General features: G+C 33.9%; 2 long non-coding RNA genes across 6 annotated transcripts in view; one reads left to right on the top strand and one right to left on the bottom strand.

Moving 5' to 3' along the window:
• LOC144290039 (uncharacterized) overlaps window positions 1-21,123 on the top strand; it is a 96,413-nt gene that overhangs the window by 36,184 nt on the left and 39,106 nt on the right. The gene's annotated exons all lie outside the window — the stretch shown is intronic.
• LOC144290033 (uncharacterized) lies at window positions 16,353-19,582 on the bottom strand. Its single transcript, XR_013357907.1, has 2 exons — window positions 19,226-19,582; window positions 16,353-17,243 (listed from the first exon to the last, which is right to left on the bottom strand). It is a non-coding gene; the product is annotated as an uncharacterized LOC144290033 (long non-coding RNA).

The following is a 21,123-nucleotide window of genomic DNA, read 5'->3' as shown; positions in this document are numbered from 1 at the left end:
CCCCAGTGAAAGAGCCTGATCTCCTATGATGTAGCCCCATCAGTGGGGAAGTTCTGAATGAACTCTGACTTCCAGTGATTCATTCCTTTATATTGTTGTTAGACTATTGAATCAAGTCAACTTCTGTATTATCTAAGTAGCACACCTAAAAAAAAAAAAAAAAAGGCAAACCTTATAGGTGAGATATAGAATATCCTACCCACCAGACTGAAATACAAGCAGTTGAAAGTATTGAGTATTGAAAATACATAGTTTGCCAAATATATGCAATAATTAGGTGAATTAAGACGGGCATGATTCATAGAGATCTCTGGGAATTGTTGGTATTTAAACAAAGTTTGAGATTAAAGAGTTACTTTGGTTGTTGTTGCCATTTTTGTCATTTTAATAATTAATTCAGATCCACAGCAAGAGAAAGACTGCATTATATTCTATTTTCATTAAAAAAATACAAAACATGGGGTGCCTGGGTGGCTCAGTTGGTTAAGCATCTGCCTTCAGCTCAGGTCATGATCCCAAGGTCCTGGGATCCGCCCTGGGCTGGGCTCCCTGCTCAGTGGGGAGTCTGCTTCTCCCTCTGCCCCTCCCCCTGCTCATGCTCTCTTTCTCTCTCTACTAAAGAAATTTAAATGTGTGTGTTATAAACAGTTAACATTCCTATTTCAGGCAGTATATAAAAGAAAATGAGTGGTTATTAGTGGTATAGCCTCTCAGGTAATTCTTCTGTAAATGCTTCTAATTTGGAAAAAGAATCAAAGGTGAGCAATCTGATAAGGCAATATTCTGCTCTTCAAATAGAGATTTCTATCAGTCTACCCAATTAATCAGATGTGGTTGAGAAGTATTTTCAGTAGTTAACAAAGATTGGTCTATACTCTATTAGTATTATGAGAATAGAATTGGAATGAATGCTTTTTTGAATTTAGATCCATTTGCACTCCACATTAATAATGCCTTCAATTGACCGAAACCAGCCAAAAAAATCTGCAATTAAGTGTCATTAGTTGAATTCACTCAAACTGGGTCTTTGAAGAGTCTCTTCCAAGATATTAGGTTTCACTGAATGTACTGTAATATTCTAGTGTTTAATGTTCAAGTCTTAAATTACCCTGTTAGTTGAAATGCAGTGGACTTGGTAGTTGGCATTACATATTTTGTTACAATTTCTAAAGAAAAAAATATGAAAGTATATATGTTAGGATGACTTAAGCTATAAGTTACAGAAAAATCTAGCCTAGATTAGCGAAAAAGGAAGAAACTGTGAAATATACCAAAAGGCATATTTAATTCAGATGAGCTCCCGTCATAGTTGAATGATGGTTGCAATTCCAGGCATTCCATCTGACATCGCAACATGGAGAAGGAGAAAAGGAACCACCTCTTCCAGTTTTCCTGTAGACCTTCCAGTAGACCTATCATTGCATATCAACGCCCAGAAATTTGTCCTATGCACAACCTTTGATCAATCATTGGAAAGAGAAATAATATTACAATAGGCTCAGATTTATAAGATTTACCCTGTAGTTGGGCATGGAGTAACTTTCTTAGGGGTATAGACCTGAAAAAATTGTGATTTCGTTGGCAAAGAAGTGAGGGATAATGTCACATCAGTAGCCTACAGTTTTCTACAGACAAGAAACTACAGAAGAAATAAAAACTAAAAACTAAAAAAAAAAATCAGCATAAAGTCTCTAAAACACACAAAATGCAAATCTGCACATGTACATGTGTGCACACACTCTCACACCAAACTGTTTAAAGTGAACTTAAACAATACTTGTGAATTCCTTTAGGAAGCACCATTTGCAATTGTATCAGCCCGTCTCTGAAGAAACAGAACAATAGAAGACACCCAGACACACATAAACAATTTATTTGGAAGCACTGGCTTGCACAGTTGTGGGGCCAGTTGGGGATCTGTGCAACATTCCCTCAGGGTAGCAGCTCTCAGACGCTAATGTCACATGTGGTCTTGAGGGAGAATTTCATCTTTCTGAGGAAAACCTCACTTTGGCTCTAAAAGCCTTTGAGGGACTAGATGGGGCCCACTCACATTAGTGAGGATAATCTCCTTTCCTTAAAGTTGGGTGATTGTAGACATAAACCACAGCTCCAGAACAGTAATAGTAAGATGAGTGTTTGATTGATTAATGGGGGGGGCAGCAAAGCCCAGTCAAGATGACCCTTAAAACCCACCATCATAGCTGTTTCTCCTTTGACTCACCACATTTAGTTTAGAGGAAAATACTGTGTATTTCTTCATTTGCATGCTCAGCTCCTCAGCTTAACCCAAACAGTAGAAGTCTCTCACCACCCCCCTGCTGTATTTACTTATTTATCTATGTTAAAAATTTGAGTATAGTTGACTCACGATCCTGCATTAATCTCAGGTGTACAACACAGTGACTCAACCAGTGTATACATTCTGTTGTGCACACCATGAGTGTAGCTACCATCTGTCGCCACACAACACTGTTACAGTACCACCGACTATATTCCTTATGCTCTCCTTTTATCCCCATAGTTTATTCATTCCATACCTGGAACTCTTATCCCCCACTTCCCTTCACCTGTTTTGCCGGCCCTCAGTTTCTTCTCTGTATCTGTAGATCTGATTCTGCTTTTTGTTTGCTCAATTGTTTTTTAGATTCCAAATGGAGGTGAAATTATATACCTGTTTTTCTCTGCCGGACTTAGCTTACTTAGCATAATACCCTCTATGTACATCCATGTGTTCATAAATGGCAAAAACTCATCTTTTTTAGAGCTGAGTAATAGTCTCTCTCTCTATATATATATCTCACATATTCTTTGTTCATTTATCTATCTATGCACACAAAGATTGCCTTCATACCTTGGCTATTGTAAGTAATGCTGCAATAAATGTAGGGGTACATTTGTCTTTTCAAATTAGCAAATTGGTGTTTTCATTTTCTGTGGGCAAATACCCAACAGTGGAATTACTGTATCATGTAGAATTTCTTTTTTTAGGTTTTTGAGGAACCTCTCTACTGTCTTCCACTGTGGCTGTACTAATTCACATTCCTAGCACAGTGTGCGAGGGTTCGTTTTTCTCCACATCCTCACCAACACCATTATTTCTTGTCGTTTTGATTCTATCTTTCTGACAGGTATTAGGTGATATCTCACTGTGGTTTTGAGTTGTGCTTCCTATCACAGCTATGTTTTAGGAATGGTTTTGATTTGAATTTCAATTGATCACAGAATGACAATTAGATAATATATAAGGGAATGTCATCACATTAAAAAAATCATTTTGATAATATAGATCTGTTTTCTATTGAGAAATTGTTATTGATAAGGGTAATATATTTTAAACTTTTAATTAGGAAATGTTTCACACCTACAGGAAATAATGTACTATGTACTTAACGTCTACATTTTTAAAACTTCACTATTGTAATGATTGAAAACTAATATTTTATTGTACCTTTTGTTACTAAACACATGCAGGGGAGTGTTCAGTTGATTGAGCATCCAGCTCTTGGTTTTGGCTCAGGTTGTAATCTCAGAGTCGTGGGACCAAGCCCCATGTGGGGCTCCGCCTTTGGGACCTCTCCCTGCCCTCCTCCCCACCACCACGCCAGCACTCCCTTTCTTAAATAAATAAATAAATAAATAAATAAATAAATAAATAAAATCTTTAAAACAGCACACATATGGAGAACTATAGGTAAAACCTACTCCACTCATCCCACATTCCTTCTTCCAATCAGAGCGGAAAACATTATGCTTATTTTGATATATATAATTCATTTGAATTATTTACGTGTTATGTAAATAATCATTCACACATAACCACATTTAAAGGATAATGGGTATGTTCTAATTGGATATGCTATTATAGTGTAAGGTTTTTGTTGCAACATTTAAAAAGCGACATTAATTTTTCCAAATGTATTCTGCTTGTTACACTTAAATTTGGTTTAATAACTAGACAGTATTTCAATGTATGACTGCAGAAGACTTTATTTCTATGATCTACTTTTTATGAAGCTTCCAATTTATCAACTGCCCACAGGAATTACAGGCATCCTTTTGCACATAGGGAGATTCTTTAGGCGTTGTTGGTCGAAGTGTGGTCTCAGGCTTGCAGCAATTGCATGACCATGGAAACATAACTTTATACAAAAGTGGATTACACTTCATAACTAAAGAATTCTATTTTCATATACATATTGATCATCCATTTTTATGAACTGCTTATATGAATTTCCAATGTTTTTTTAGATTGCTTATCTTTTATGTAATATGGGAGACATTTTGATATCATAAACTCATATTTGGTTGGTTACATATATGCTGATTTTTAAATGTTTTAAAGTTTTGCTTTTCAAACTTCTTTCATTAATTCATCTGGAATTTGTTTTGGGGTGCTATGTAAAATAGGAACCATTTACTCATATGTGCTGCAAAGGTACCAGTGACAGGTATTGACTGTATTTCCATTATACCCATACCTCATAAAATCACAGTACTACTTCTGTCACATATCAAGTTTTTATATGATTTGGATCTCCTTCTGAGCTCTTAGTTATATTCAATTCTTAAATCCCTTTACAAACAGCATTTGATTGCAGTTATTAAATTTTTACACTAAGTCAAAATATTAGGCAGACCAGGAGAGCCTCTCTCGGCTTCCCACACAAATATAGTTAGTTTTCTTCTTCAGAATTGTTTTTTGGTGTTTGACTTTTCACTCATCCATATAAACTTCTGGATCAGATTCTCTAGCTTTGAAAAGAATCCTACTAGAATTTGAGTAGGATTGCAAAGAATTGAATCCCTGGGTGGCGCAGCGGTTTAGCGCCTGCCTTTGGCCCAGGGCGTGATCCTGGAGACCCGGAATCGAATCCCACATTGGGCTCCCGGTGCATGGAGCCTGCTTCTCCCTCTGCCTATGTCTCTGCCTCTCTCTCTCTCTCTCTCTGTGTGACTATCATAAATAAATAAAAAATTAAAAAAAAATGATTGCAAAGAATTTATAGATTCATTCTGGGGAGAACTGACATTGTTAATATATTATCTACCTATATATGCATGTAGAATGTATCTCCTTCAAAAAATTTTTATTGTTCAATATTTGTATATGTATTAAAATAAATGTTATTATAGTGCCTATAAAGTTCTAGCACATATTATTATTCTGAAATACCTCATAGGTTTTTACTTTAATATTATATTAAATACTATAATTTATATTTTGTTACTGTACTTGCCAAATATTGATTCCTTTCTTTTTCCTGTTTTGTGAAACTGTCTTTATAAGAAAGAACTTGTCTTCCTTCAAAATTTTTTAGAACTCTCCCACAAAAATCTGAGTATTACAGTTTTTATCAGTATTTTTTTTTCTTGACTCCATTTTGGTAATTTTTGTACCTCTAGGAATCTTTGTTACATCTGAGTTTTCTTTTCATTGGAAGTTAGTTGCTTATACTATTCCCAAATAATCTAACACCTGCTTGTATTAATTTGCTTGAGTTATTATAAGAAAACAACATAGAGTGAGTGGCTTACCCCACTGAAATTTATTTCTTACCGTTCTGGAAACTGGAAACCCAAGATAGAAGTGCCAGCTGACTTTCCCTGTGAGGGCTCTTTTGCTGGCTTGCAGATGGCTGCCTTGTCAGTATGTCCTCACAGGATTTTTCTTTTATAGGTGAAAACAGAGAGAGATCTTTCTCCTTTCTCTTATTGAAAGGCTACTAATCCCATGATGTGGATCTCACCTTTGTGACCTCATCTAACTAATACATATGTATATTGTATATAGGTCAGGTTACTTAAAGATTCTTCCTAAAGAATTGTTTGTTGTTTTTTAATTGATTCATTGATATTTTTGACAACATACTATATGACTTAAGAGAGCTATAGGTATAAAATAAAAATAAAAAAGTACCAATACTGTTCATATCTATAATTTTTCCTCAGAAATGTCTATAACAGACATACTTATACAAAAGTTTTTAAAACTTAATATATAGTCTCTATCTCTGTATTTTGAAAATTTCTGAGATATTACATTTTAATCACATTTATAAACATCACATTGTAATAATTTTAAGTGTTTGCTCATTCTGAATATTTTTGGCATTAACTGTTATGTGTAGACAGTTTATTATCATTACTGATGCATGTTTACTTCTGTCCACTATCTTATTTTGTATTCTATGTGCTAGGTTTTTATTTCCTCAATCATTTATTGCTTTTAATTGGAGTGATCATGTCATTCTTTATTCCCTATGTTCTTTATATTCTAATCTGATCCTTTTTAAGGTTAACTTTAATTTTCTAAAATGGATACCTACAACATGGCAAATTCTCAGTTTGATCAGCAAGTTGATTCTGCTGCGAAAATCAGTCTTTAAAACACTAAAATTACTCTCTTTATACCTTTTATATTATCTTAATCTATTCTTTTAGCTATATCTTGTTTAATTTTCACCTCTCAACTAGTCACTAATGCTTTTTTAGTTTTACTTTAAAGCTCTTAATCAAGTTATTGTTCATTTGGGGTCTCCTGGGTGACTCAGTGGTTGAGCATCTGCCTTCAGCCCAGGTCGTGACCCCGGAGTCCTGGGATTGAGTCTCACTCACACTGGGCTCCCTGCAGGCAGCCTGCTTCTCCCTCTGCCTGTGTCTCTACCTCTCTCTGTGTGTCTCTCATGAATAAATAAAAAAATATTTTTAAAAGTATTGTTCATTTGCAGATATTTTTTCCCTTCCCTCTGAATTTTTTTTTTTCCCTCCCTCTGTTGTTGCCTTTAGGATATCTTCCACCCTTTACCCCCTGGAGTTCCACTGCAGTTTATAAACTTGGATTTATTTAATTATCCTATTCTATGTGCTTTTTTCATCTAAAGGCTACTATCTTTCTGCATCTCTGGAAAATTCTCAACTAAGTTAATCACTTTACACACTTCTTTATTCTTAGCCATATGAAAATAAATGGCAAGGATTATTGTTTTCAATTTTTTTAAAAATAAGGTGAATTTTAAAAAATTAGTAGATAGTGCTGGTTGTGGCTTAATATAGTATTGATTCCTTTATTGTTTTACTAAAAACATGCTTATTTTTTAATGGCAATATTGTGTCCAATTAAAAATGCTTGTATTCACAGACTACCTTCCTTTAGAAAGTTGCTATTTGATGCAGTTCTGGCCAAAGTGAAATAGATAGACAGTTGGCTAAGGGTTCCAAAAGTTCATTAAAAGGGATAGAGACTTATAGTGATACTGTTTTGTAGACTTAAAATTTGTTAGGAAAAGTAGTGTGTGTGTTTGTGTTTCTGTGTGTATAGGTTAGTTAAGAAAACAAATTCAATCCAAATTTAATCCTAACAAGGCATCTAGTCAATGCAAGATATTTTGTTTTCGGTTTTATTTTTAGCATTGGTTTTTAGACAAAGTAAATCTTCTGGTTTGAATGGGAAGACATTAGTGGAACTCAAATATGAGAGCAGCAGATGACCATCATTCCGTAGGTCAGAGATGGTAGAAAAAAATGTGTAGATTATTTTCAAAGTATAAAAGATGAACATGACTCACTTTTGCCTACTTTTGTTTATTCCCGCAATTACAAAATGTAATTGGAATTTTAGTTCCTATTTTTAAATGCAAGTCAATATTAAACTTTATTTATATTGCAGTTAAAATTTTAACTATTCCAAAAACACTAAGTGTATTTTAATTTTCTTAAATTACTTAGCTACTAAATATCTTCACTATACACCACTCATCACAGTTTGGATAATCTAGTGAGTCAGTGATATTTCATCAATCTTAGTCTATAATTAGATTAGTTTACATTTTACAAGTTTTTATAGTAATGATGCAAATTTAGGTAAATTTTAAATTTATCTTTTCATGAGATTCAAATACATACAATTCTCTTTCCTTGAGTATCTATGTAAGAAAGTTTCTGTTGTTAAGATCCAAGCTTCTGTCCTAAAACTGAAACCTTAAATCCTAAGGGATTTCTTAGTTTGGGGTCGAGAATAGAGATAAAAAGGGCCAAGTATAATGTGAATAGTTTCCAAAACCCTGAACCATTCAGTGAACCTATAAGCTTAACATTTTGCTTTCTCTTGATAGCCAGGGCTGTTTTGAGACCAATTTTTGTGGTTTCATCTGGGTTTGGTGTCTAATTCTTATGCCAGTTGGTAAGAATGAAGAAATGAACTAAACCCTAGAGAAGTTTCCAAACCCACAGAGCTCAGCAAAGGGTAGGAATTTTATTTTGAGTTTCAGGTTTCCTAGGGTTTCAAATTAAAGGAAACCAAAGGCAAAATGCAGTGGACATGACATTTGTGAACAAAAACCAATATAAAGTTTGCTTTAACTGATTCAGTGTGGTTAGAGTTACCTTCATCCTTTCATGCCGGAGAGTCTTATTTTCTTCTGATTTATCGGTTGTTCACAGGAAAAAAAGAAAATGATGTTTCATTTAACCATTCTTAAGATCCAGCTTTTAAAACAAAGGTTCCTTTAGCTTGCTCCCATGTTTACTTATCAGAATTTCCCTAAACATTTAGTTTTCTATACACAAAATCCTATCTCTCTCCTATTTTTTCCTCTCTCTTCTCTTTGCTCTATTATTTAAAAATCCCTCAGTAACAAATAATTTCATGATGCAATTGTCTATTAGTTTTCTAAATAATTAAAACATTAAAGTAGAGTAGGAAAATGGGTACCTGGGTGGCTCAGTCATTTAAGCATCTGCCTTTGTTTCAGTTCATGATCCAGGGGTCCTGGAATCAAGACCCACATTGAGCTTCCTACTTGGTGCAGAGCCTGCTTCTCCCTCTGCCCTGTGCTAGGGCTCTCTCTCCCATCTCTCTCTCTCTCTCAAATGAATAATTTTTTTTAATTAAAATAAAATAGAGTAGAAAAGCATTATAAAATGAACTGCCATTATAATACTCATTGCAAGTATAGAGCTAAACTAAATTCATGTAATTCCGGTACATAAACTTCACACTCTTTCATTTTATAGAAGACACCATAGTGGACTCTTTTCTCTTTAACTTCTTGGTAGTTTTGATGACAAATTAAAATTAAGAGAGAAAAAAGAAAATGTACACAATTATACATATATATCATGTATAACAGAAATAATATAATACAAAGCTAATCCTCAGTGCAATGAAATCATAAAGTTTATATTAAAAAGTATGATAGAAAAATTGCATCCTCACTTCAATCCAGTTGAATAAGAAAAGGCATCTGTTGCTGGGCTTCATATAAACTACACAAAAATATTCTTATAAAGAAAAGGATTAAAAAAAAAAAAAAGAAAAAGAAAAAGAAAAGGAGTTTCAGAAATTGACCTACTGTAGACTACCAGTTTTTATTTAAATCAAAAAAGTATTAAATAAAATGTTCCAGATTATTTTAGTTTTTATAAGCATCCACGAGAAGTAAGAGAATAAATTGCCATAATCTGTCACCTCTGGCAATTGACACTCTCCTCTTGTCATTTTTTAAAACCTTATCATTTCTTTTGTATTCTATATATACTCTTCTATAAATATCAGCACAGCTGATCACTCAGACACTGACATAATATTTAAAAATTTGTCTTCAATAAAATATTTTCAGATTAGTCTGGCATGTAGTAGGTACTTAATCAGAATCTTTTGAATATAGATGCCTCCACGTAAATTACATTTGCCAGAAATCTTATGGTAAGCCCTAACAAATTAGACTTATCCAAAAAAAAAAAAAAAAAGTACTTCTTCTATGGCAGATACTTTCTGTAAAGGAAGTCTTTTTATTTAGGCTCTTTGTAACCACAAAATAAAGAATTTTTATTTTCAGTAGAATTTTGGAATTATTTATCATTTGTTGTCACTATTTATTCACAGATATAAGAAACAATAGCTATGAATATCTAAGTGAAAACTTTGTTTTGCTGGCTTTCAGAGTCAACATTTTTCTCAGCAAAGGTTATAATTGCAAGCCAATACCACACTTTGTTTTTCCCTCTAGCTGTTAGCAGGAAGTTTAACTTGTCTTTGAGGTCTGTCAAATCAAAAACACTAACACTGCTTTTTATTTTATTTTTTTTTAATTTAAAGGTCAGTGTGGCTGTTCAAGCCATGTCTTAATATACATTTCATACTGAAAAAAATAAGCTGAGATAATGTCAAATGACATTTTTAAACTTTGCAAAATTTACAAGGTATTTTACACACAATACACGAGTTCTAAATACTAACAATGAAATACTGAAATCAAATAACGTATTTCAAAGAAATTCCAATATATTTACATCTTCTATATTTGACTATAATCCATTCCCTTTCAAAGTTTTGCAAAGAAGATTGAATTGAGCCTAATTTCTAAATTAGCACAATTAGCATACTTGTTAATTAAATCCTGTTTGTATTTTAAATAATTAAGCTTGTATATCAGCCTTAAATAAGTACTAATTATGTAAATACATTGAAAAGATTTCCTTGCCCATTTTAAACCACTTGTGAAAGTCAAGCAAACCTTGCAAATGTAAGCACATTATCATTATATAAAAGCCACTAAAAACCTTATAAAAAGCACCATGATTATTTTACTGAAGGGGAATTTATATTTGAAAATAGGAAATGTACAAGACTGCCTCAATTAATTAATGTCCACTTTCTAGTCATCAGTAGAGCTAAAGGATAGAGAGATAAGGTGTCAAGTTCACCAGTATTTTCAAGGAAATGTGGAGTTTTTTGTTCAATTCCAGGCCACAACTTTAAAGTACAAGAGTATATGGTTTGGTACATGCATATATTACTGAGTTAAGAAGTTCTGGGTGAAAGAGATTCTACTGGGCAAAATTAGCCTGTTTGCCATAGCAACTAATGTCTAAGTACCTTTCTAACCTTCCCTTTACTACCTTTTCTAGCCTGGAATTCTACTATTCCATTTTCTACTAAGGAGTAGCACCTGATTCTTTGACACTCTCTGTAAAATTTTGGGTGTGCTTGTCCTAGACTTCTTTTTAAAAAAATTTTCATCTTTTCATTTTGACATAATTTCACACTTACAGAAAAGTTCAGGAATACCAAAAAAATCCTATGTAAAGAATTCTACATACCTTTTACCATCCAGATACCCCAAATTTAAAATATGTGTATTATATATACATATATAATACACATATAAGTATATATACATATCACATGCATATGTGAATATATATCCATACCTATGTGTACAATGATAGTTGATATTTTATAATTTATTTTCTCTACATGTGATATATATGCATATTTTCCCCACAACCATTGGATAATAATTTTCAGACATATCCATTTTTCTGAAATACTTAAATTTCCTTTTCTAAGGATCAAGGACATTCTCTTTTACAACTACAGTAAAATTATTAAAAGGTAATTAATTTGATCTGATTCTCTGACTGATAATATTCAGATTTAATCCATTTTCCAGTAACGTTCTTTATAAAAAATAAAATTCTAGGAGCACCAGGGTGTTGTAGTCGGTTGAGCATCTCACTCTTGGTTTTGGCTCAGGTCTGATCTCAAGGTGGTAAGATCGAGCCCCGTAGCAGCCTTTACACTCAACATGGAGCCTAGAGTTTCTCTCTCTCTCTTCCTCTGCCTCTCCCCCTGTGTGCTCTCTGACATAAAAAATCTTTTAAAAATAAAATAATAAAATAAAATAAGATTACAGGTTATATATTGCCTCTAGTTGATTCTTTAGACTCCCTGATTCTGAAATAGATTTGCAGTCTTTGAATTTCGGTACATTGATATTTTTGAAGAGTACAGGACAGTTATTTTGTAAAATGTCCTTCACTTTGGGATCACTATTGTTTTCTCATGATTGGATTCAGATTATGCAGTTTGGATAGAGATATCACAGGAATGATTTTGTGGTCTTTCCAGCAATAATATCAGGTAGAATGTGAGGCCGATTTTTCCCATTATTGATAATACTATTTGGATCTCTTGGTTAAGGTGGTTTTCTGCAACGTTTCTCCTAAACACTTATTTTTCCCTTTGTAATTAATAAATACATGTATGGAAATACTTTAAGGCCATATAAATAACTCTCTCAAACTTTCACCTGTTCATTTTAACATTAATGATCTCCGCTTGAACTTATGATGATGATTGTCTTAAGTATAATTTGATCATTATTTCCACATTGGTTACTTGGTCTTATACTAGAAAGAGGAGCTTTCTTATTTTCCCTGTTTATTTATTTGCTTATTGGTTTATTTGTTATTCATTTGCTAATTTCCAATATATTAATATATATTTGTGCTTAAGGCTAGTTTTTCTTTAACCTTTAGGGTAGTTATGGTATTTATTTGAAATATGACTTAATTAATTTGTTTTTCATTGGAATTCCATTTCTATTTTGACCTTACTTTAAAAAAAAAAAAAATGAAACAGTACCAGAAGGCATACCCAGAGAAGTGTCACTTCCTCCCACTAAAAATTTACAAATCATTTCTTTTTCCTTTATTGAGGTATATAATCAGCATACAGAACACTGCATATAATTAATGTACACAATTTGGTGAATTCGGACATAGTGTACTCTTGCATTACCATTACCATAAAAAATATAACTGTCACCTCCAAAAGCTTCCTTGTGTCTCTCTTTGCATATGTGGATGTGGTAAAATCTGAAATTACAAAACTCCTAGAAGCAAACATAGGGGAAAACTTCCTGACCTTGGTCTTGGAAATAATTTCTTGGATGTAACACCAAAGGTACAGGCAACAAAAGCAAAAATAGACAAGTGGTAACAAACTAATAAGCTTCTACACAGCAGTAAATAAAGAAACGAACAAACAAGTGGTAAAAGACAACTTATGAAATGAGAAAATATTTGCAAACCATTTATCCATAAAGGTTACAGTTGCAAAATATATAAGGAACTCCTACAACTTAACAGTGGGATAAAAGAAAGAAATGGACGGTGGTGAATAACACAATCAGTTAGGTGACAGATTCTTGACTTTTGGCTCAGGTGATGATCTCAAGGTTGTGCAGAACCAAGCCGCCTGTTGGCTCCTTGCTGGGTGTGGAGCCTGCTTAGGGTTCCCTCTCCCTCTCTCACTGTTCCTTCCTATTGCAATCACAATCTCCAGAAAGAAAGAAAAGAAAAAGTAAAGAAAGAAAAGAAAGAAAAGAAGGAAGGAAGGAAGGAAGGAAGGAAGGAAGGAAGGAAGGAAGGAAGGAAGGAAGGAAGGAAAAAAGAAAAAAAAAAGAAAGAAGAAAGAAAGAAAGAAAGAAAGAAAGAAAGAAAGAAAGAAAGAAGAAAGAAAGAAAGAAAGAAAGAAAGAAAGAAAGAAAGAAAGAAAGAAAGAAAGAAAGAAAGAAAGAAAAAGAGAGGAAAGGAAGGAAGGAAGGAAGGAAGGAAGGAAGGAAGGAAGGAAGGAAAGAAGGAAGGAAGGAAGGAAGGAAGGAAGGAACCTGATCCTCAAAATGGTCAAAGGAGTTGGATACACATTCCAAAGAAGACATACAAATGGGCACCAGGTATATAAAAAAATATTAAGTAGCACTAATTATTAGGGAAAAGCAAATCATCTCACAGCTCTTTAGGACAGTTTTCAACAAAAATTAAAACAAAAAATAAGTATTAGTGAGACTGTGGGAAAATTGAATGCCTCCCCCATTTCTTTATCCTTTCCACACCATCACAATCATCCCTTGATATTAACCGGTCCCAGTAATAACTAGCATATGCATCCCATAGCTTTTGTTTTGCACTAGAGAGAACTACATTTATGTATTTTTTAAATTTTACATTCTTTCTTAATCAAAAAGAAAAATAAGACACTTTTTGTGCCTTGCCTTTCTTACTTAAAATACATTTTGGAAATCACTCCAAGTCTATACATAAAATTATTTTTTCTTTCTTTCTTTCTTTTTTTTTTTTTAATTATGTAACTCTCAGGAAGCCTGGGTGGCTCAGTGGTTGAGCTTCTGCCTTTGGCTCAGGGCATGATCCCAGAGTCCTGGGATCGAGTCCCACGTCAGGCTTCCCTTGAGGAGCCTGCTTCTCCCTCTGCCTGTGTCTCTCTCTGTCTCTCTCTGTGTGTCTCTCACAAATAAATAAATCTTTTAAAAATAATAAAATAAATTATGTAGCTCTCCTTTGTGGGAATGTGCTATCATCAACAGTGTCTTTTTTTTTTATTTTTATTTATTTATGATAGTCACAGAGAGAGAGAGGCAGAGACACAGGCAGAGGGAGAAGCAGGCTCCATGCACCGGGAGCCCGACGTGGGATTCGATCCCGGGTCTCCAGGATCACGCCCTGGGCCAAAGGCAGGCGCTAAACCGCGGCGCCACCCAGGGATCCCGGAATGTGCTATCATCTATTCAAGCATCCTCCTATGTATGGACATATAGATTATTTCCAGTATTTTCCAGTTCCAAACAGTGTTTCCCTAAATTATATAATATTTTTAGTGTTTATATATATTGTTATAGGCATATCTGCAGGTTAAATTCCTAGAAGTGAGAGGACTGGATCAAAAATAAATATGCATGTAATTGTGTGTGCTTCTTAAGCAGAATACCGATTTGCATTCCAGCCTACAAAGTCTGAAAGTAATCACACAGGCTCACCAATAGATTCTGTTGTTCCACTCCTTAATTTTGCCCAATCTGATAGATAAAAATAGTATCTCAGTGTAGTTTGAATTTGCAATTCTCTGCTCTGAAATTCAATATCTTTTCACAAATAAATGTACAGCATAAAAATGAACAATCTACAATTGCACTCATAAACATAACATTGAATCTCAAAAAAAATTTTTTGAATGTAAGAAATCAGGCATAAAATAGTATATGCTGCATTATCTCATTTATATATATTTTTTAAAATGTGTGAAAACTAATCTAAACTATTACAAGCCAGGATATCAGTTATCCTTGTCGGACTGTAGTGACTGTAATCGGGAAGGATGGGGTGCTTGTATTATAAACATGTTTATGTTCCTTGAACTGTACTATTATGGTATCAGCTATTTTATATGTATGTTACATTTCAGTTGTTATAAAACAGTGGGTTTAGATTGACAGGACTACTAGATATAAAGTTAAACATGTTATCCAAGATGAAAGAAAAGACAAGACAGCTCTTTTCTATTATTAGAATATAGGCTGATTTATGATAGTTGACTCCCATTCTAACTTGTTTTTGTTTCACGATATCATGGAAAAGTATTGCTTTATTCACAGATTCAAACCATAATGTATATAGAGCTGTTAAGTCACTACGTTGTGTTTCTGCAACCAATGCAACCTTATGTGTGAACTATGCTAAAATAAATTTAAAAATAAATAAATAAATTTTAAAAATGCTTCAATTCCACAAAAAGATCTTCCTAGTCTAAAAACTCTTCACAAAGTAATATTGTTTGGAGTATGTTTAAACCTTACATTCCATCATGGGATCAGAATGCTGGGGTTATACAACACGGTTGTCATCAGCCAAGGAGAATGCCATTGACAATCTGAAATGGGATCACTAAGGGTAAGCACCTTAACTCAGAGGAGTTGAAAACATAAAATAAACTATTTTTTTGTGGTTTGAAATTGTTTGCTGCTGTTGTTTCATTTCATTTTTTTTTCAAATTTTTTTATTCATTCATGAGAGACACAGAGAGAGAAGCAGAGACACAGGCAGAGGGAGAAGCAGGCTCCCTGCGGGGAGCCCAATGTGGGACTTGATCCCAGAACTCCAGGATCTCCACCTGAGTGGAAGGCAGATGATCAAACTCTGAGCCACCCAGGCGTCCTTGTTTCATTTCAAATTCCTTTATTGGATAAGAAAAAAAGCTGGAAGTAGGTTTCCCACACTCACACTTCACAATAATATCTGTTTGTGTGTGTGGGTCTGGGTGTACATGTGTGCGTTCAGTATTCTCAGTCTCTATGAAAATAGACAAAGCTTCTAATTGGTGGGGGAAATGGGTGTACATGTAAGAGTGTGTCATCATACTCAAAACTCTATGTCCCAAATGTCTGTCATCTGAGTGCCATCTTCAGGACTTCAGCCATTTTAAGAATCATCTCTGTTACATTAAAACTATTATTTACCTATTATTTCTCTTTAAATTCACCTTAAATATGTTTCAAAGAAAAATTTATGTTATTAAAATGGAAAATATTAGTTGCCAAAATAGGAGGTGATATAAAATACATATGATAAAAACCCCAACATTTAAGCCTCTAAGCCAGAGACTAGGTTTCCTTCTGATAAAAAATAAATGACCATAGAGTTATGAAACATACGGATTTAAATTGAGACTTTTTTCTTGGAAAAGGTTTGAAAGGTAATTAAAAGTAAAATAATCACATTTTAATTAATTTTTATTAAATAGTGACTCCAAGCAAAGTCTAAAATCTTCTTCCTTCACTGTTGTGAGTCCCACATTTTGAGGAGTCCACTCCATCCTGGGAGTTACGATTCCCAGGATCCATGTGCCTGGAACTTTTGCTCACCAGCATGATTCCAAACTGCTATTTCATGGTGTTCTTCAATTTTTATTTGCCTCTGGATACCTGGTTTGGTGTTTTGTTTTGTTTTGTTTTTTCCCCTATTGTGAATCCATTGCCTAGTCTTTTGTTCAGCTTCACTAAGTCCCTGACTCTTCTAGTTGTAGCTTCTCTGTTCTGCTTCTGCATCCAGTAGCAGCTGCCCAACATCCTTAAACCGAAGTTTTGACCTGATAGCTGACAGCTACTTTCTGGAACTGAATTCCCAAAAGGCACAAGGGAACAAAAGAGAGTCATCTTAAATGTATGCATAACACTCATTATGGTGTGATCTTGTTTTGACAAAGTATTAGCCTTGAATATTTACAGGCTTTACTTTTGCTTCAATCTTCCTAGTTCGTTGGCCTCAGGAGCAAGGGGAATTTTATACAAAGTGAAGATTAAAGATGGGTCATGTATAATTCTTAGAATCAAACCAAAGTAACAGTAGGTAGCTATCATTTCATACTTCACTTTGGCTTGCTCTATGAAGGAGATCAGAATATGCTCCTTTGGTGAGTAGCCTTGAGTCCAGCAGGGCAGGTTCAACAGCAATAAGTAGTGAATGCTCTGTTGTTGGCAGCATGCCTGTCAGCATTACTGAGAGGAATTTAGTCAAAGCAAATGATTACTTACGGGGAAAAGAAGAAAACAGGATTTCCATTCCCCATCTCACACTTCTCAGAGAGTGAAGTCAAAAAGGAAAAGCTGGAAGATCAAGTAACATGGACAGTATTACAGTCTGAATAGAGCCTACCATTTCTAAAGCTTGGTCAGTTGAAGAATATGCTCAAAAGGGATATAAACATGCAGACATCCTTTTATGGATAAATTATAAATTTTTGAATGGCAAAGGTATAGAACATGCCTTTTCCCATATAAAATTTCCATTCTCTGTGATTTATTAAACTCTGTCGTCTGACTGTAACTGGAGACCTTTTCATAATATATCTAAAAACTACTTAAATGCAAAGCAGGATGGAGTCCATTGAAAAAAAATGGTGTTATTCTGTATGCAACACATACAATATGACTATTTAGAAAAGAAAAATACTCAAAAGTGAGCATGTAATTAATATAGTGTATCCCCAAGGCAACAGTTGCATATGCTTTTAAGTGCAAACATGAGAAACAGGGATTTCTTACACCTATATTCCTGGCCATTCAGAAGCTGGAGTTGTTGGTGGACCCTGCCATGTATCAACTCTAGGCAATGCTGTACTTTCCAATGAAAACCATTTATGTTTCCAGATATTAAAGTTAATTTTTTTCTTTTTCCATATTTATTTCATTTATTAAATAATATCTTAGAAAAGACACCATTAAAAGTAATAGAAAAAAGAAAATGAGTCGAGTAATGCAACAAAATTTAAAATTCCCCACAGTGTCTCATTACACAGAAACTTTATCAATCTTTCCATTTCTCTATTTATCATCTATCTGTCTATCCCACATCCTCAGGACTTTTTCACAAAATTAATATATTTGGCCAGATAATATTTGAGATATTACTCTTTTGGACCATAAGAGGTAACATGTTCTATGATTTAGGAAAGTTTTATTATAGTGCTGTCTTTTGCTTCCAAAATCCAAAACCATTTAGAAGAATGAAGATGTAGAAGGGCAGGTGCTTCACTGGCTAAACATTTCTGGAAATGAGAGAAATGGGCAGGAGTCATATAAGCCAAAGGGACCTGTGCTAACTCTTTGATGGTACCCTGAGAGGAGTCAAGATATTCTCTCTAAGGATACTTAATGCACTAGGAGGCCAGATCCTGGACCCTGGGCCTACAGCCCAAGATTCTCACTTCCCACATAAGACAAAATAACAGACTGGAAAGGGCCAAAGAAGCCCATAGATAAACATTGCCAGGAGCTGGAAGCAAAAGAGCACAAGTGGACATTGACACAGAATGTTTTACAAGTTCCCATGAAGTAAGAGTTTGGCATCAAAATTAAGCTGATTTATAGAAAATGAAGAACTGTCAATATTCCTTGTATACCTGTTTGTGTAATAGAGTTTTTATTCCATGTAGTATATATCTCTACTTATTTAGTCAGTGTTTTTTAAACACTCATGATGTGTGTGTAAAACACTTTACTAAGCATAAGGTAAAAAGAGAAAAACATGAATAATACTGCTAAAAATATTTTCAGTTCAATAATAAAAATGTAGATAATTTTGAAGACCCAATTATAATTTATTTTACATTTATACAATACTTTAATCAACTCCATATTGGCTTAACATCTAGGCAACTTCTAACTTTCCCCTAGAATAAAAACAAATAAAACAAAATAAATCTCTCAATTTAATGAATTAAGTATACAAGTATCCTGTTAGCATAAAGGATGCACATTCAGTTGACATAGCAGAGGCTAAGCTTCTTATTTTTCTAGGAAATCTCATTATCAGTGCTTCCTTCTTCCCCTATCTCCACTGAATTATCTCATATCTTTCTTATCTTAAGACAAAACAAATGGAAAAAAATAACAACAATCAAAACTCCTTCCTTAATCCCACATCCCGTTTCAACTACAAGACTAATTTAATTTCTATTTTAGTACTGTTTTAATCATCAGTGCCTCCCCTTTCATATGTCTACTCATTCTTCAACTCCCTCCAACATGGCTCTCCTTTATCAAAAGGGTATCATTGCTCTACTTCACTAAATCCAGTCAATACTTGCCTTCATTTTTTTAGTTATAAAATCTTATTTATAAATATTGATTACTTTTTGCCCTTTGGGACTCCCTCCATTGGCCATTAGCTTCTCTATCACCACTGTTTTCTCGTTTTCTTTCTAGCGATGTTGCTGTTATTAGTTTCTGCTGCAGGACTTCCTTTACTGTTTATGTTGAAATCTTCAAAGAACTCAAAGTTCCTAGGCCTGCTTTTCTTCCTTTTTTTTTCTTGCCCTACATATTTTCAGGAAAACTTATTCATGATTATAATTTTAATAATTACCAAATACATGTAAACATATATTTATATCTTTATCTCAGCTCTCTCCTTGGAACTCTAGTCTTGAATATTCAAGTGAATTACTGGCATTGTTACTTAGAATTCTTAGAACCAACTCCCTCACAACAGCCTCAAAATTGAACTTTTGATATTTCCTCCCCCACAGTCTACCAAAAGTCTGCCCTCACCCATGATTCTCTCATTTTTCTGATTAGGTCTATTGTCCTTTCAGTCATTCAGCAAGCCTTGGAGTCGCTCTTAAATAACCTCTTTCCTTCCTTTCCCATACCCAACCCACAACAAATCCTAAAGATTTTGCATCTTATGTATTTCTTGAGTCCATTTCTTTCTTTCTTTTTATTGTACTATTGATGCTTTTGGTTTTTTTAAGTTGCTTTGTGACTACTGATGGCAAGAAGACAAGAATGAGATGTGACATGGATAAATAAATTTAAAGGAGTTTCTGTTCATTGCTTTGCCAATTCTTGGTTGTAAATGATATGTTTAATCAAAGATACTATATCTGTGTTATTTCCTTGTATTTATTTATAGGTCCTATGTTAATGCATATAATTATTAATAATTTCTTGCAAATGAAGGAAAGTAGAAATCAAAAGGGAAAATTTGGTAAATTATAAAATTATGGTGCTAACATATATTTCCAGATGTGTCAACTTGTTTTTTCCACTATCTATTGGTTCTATACCATGTAAAAACAAAATAACAAAAACAAAAAATATTAAAAATAACAACTATCCCTAAGGAAAAGGATTCTAAAGCCTCACCCAGGAGCTTATTTCAGTTTATAACTGTCCTCGTAAACTTGTCAAGTTCCAGTTTTAAATCCTCACAAATGAAAATTTGTTAAAAGGGTTTTGAGTAGATTATTCTACTTTTCATGAGTACACAAGACAAAAACAATTCTTATTTTGACATGCATTGTTCTTTCAAGGTGTAGACTGGTGAATACCAAATAATACAAAGACATGCACTATTGTTTCACATTAGTCAGACCTTGAATTAAAAGAGAAAAGGGCTCTGGCCTGAAAGTTAGGAGTTCTGGATTCTTTACACAAGTCTGGCACTAACTGGTTTCAGCTTCCTTTCAGTTTATGAGATCTTGCAATTCATTTGTTTGCTATGCTGAGTCTCAAAGTTTTTAGCTCCAAGGCAATAACATGAGAGATTCTCACAATTGCTAGATCAATAGAATCACCTAGGCATTTGTTGAAAGTATAAATTCCTGGGGCACACCACAGACATTTTGAATCAGGATCTCTGGGGAACAAGTTCCCTAGTATCCCTTATGCTCAGGGAAATTTGGAAATAAATATATTTGTTGACCCCTGTGAATTTTCCTAACTTAAACTTTAAGATTCTAATTATTGGTCAACAGCAGACAAACATCTGCTGAAATGGTGATAAGGCATTTACTGTGAAATTGATCAATTGCTAGAATATTATAACAGATGAGAAAAATAAAAGGATAATCTAGGGCAGTTCCTACATCCTTCCTCACGTTCTAATTTCTCATTTTCAGCCTCAAAAGCCTGTTCCTCAGAGCAGCATCCTATTACCAGCCTAGTGGCCTTAAATTTCCTCCCCAAGTGATTTCTGTTTAAG

This window comes from Canis aureus, chromosome 2 (genome assembly GCF_053574225.1).
Source record: "Canis aureus isolate CA01 chromosome 2, VMU_Caureus_v.1.0, whole genome shotgun sequence".
NCBI classification, from domain to species: domain Eukaryota; kingdom Metazoa; phylum Chordata; class Mammalia; order Carnivora; family Canidae; genus Canis; species Canis aureus.
The sequence above is the reverse complement of the archived record's forward strand: the minus strand, read 5'-3'. Positions and strand labels throughout refer to the sequence as shown.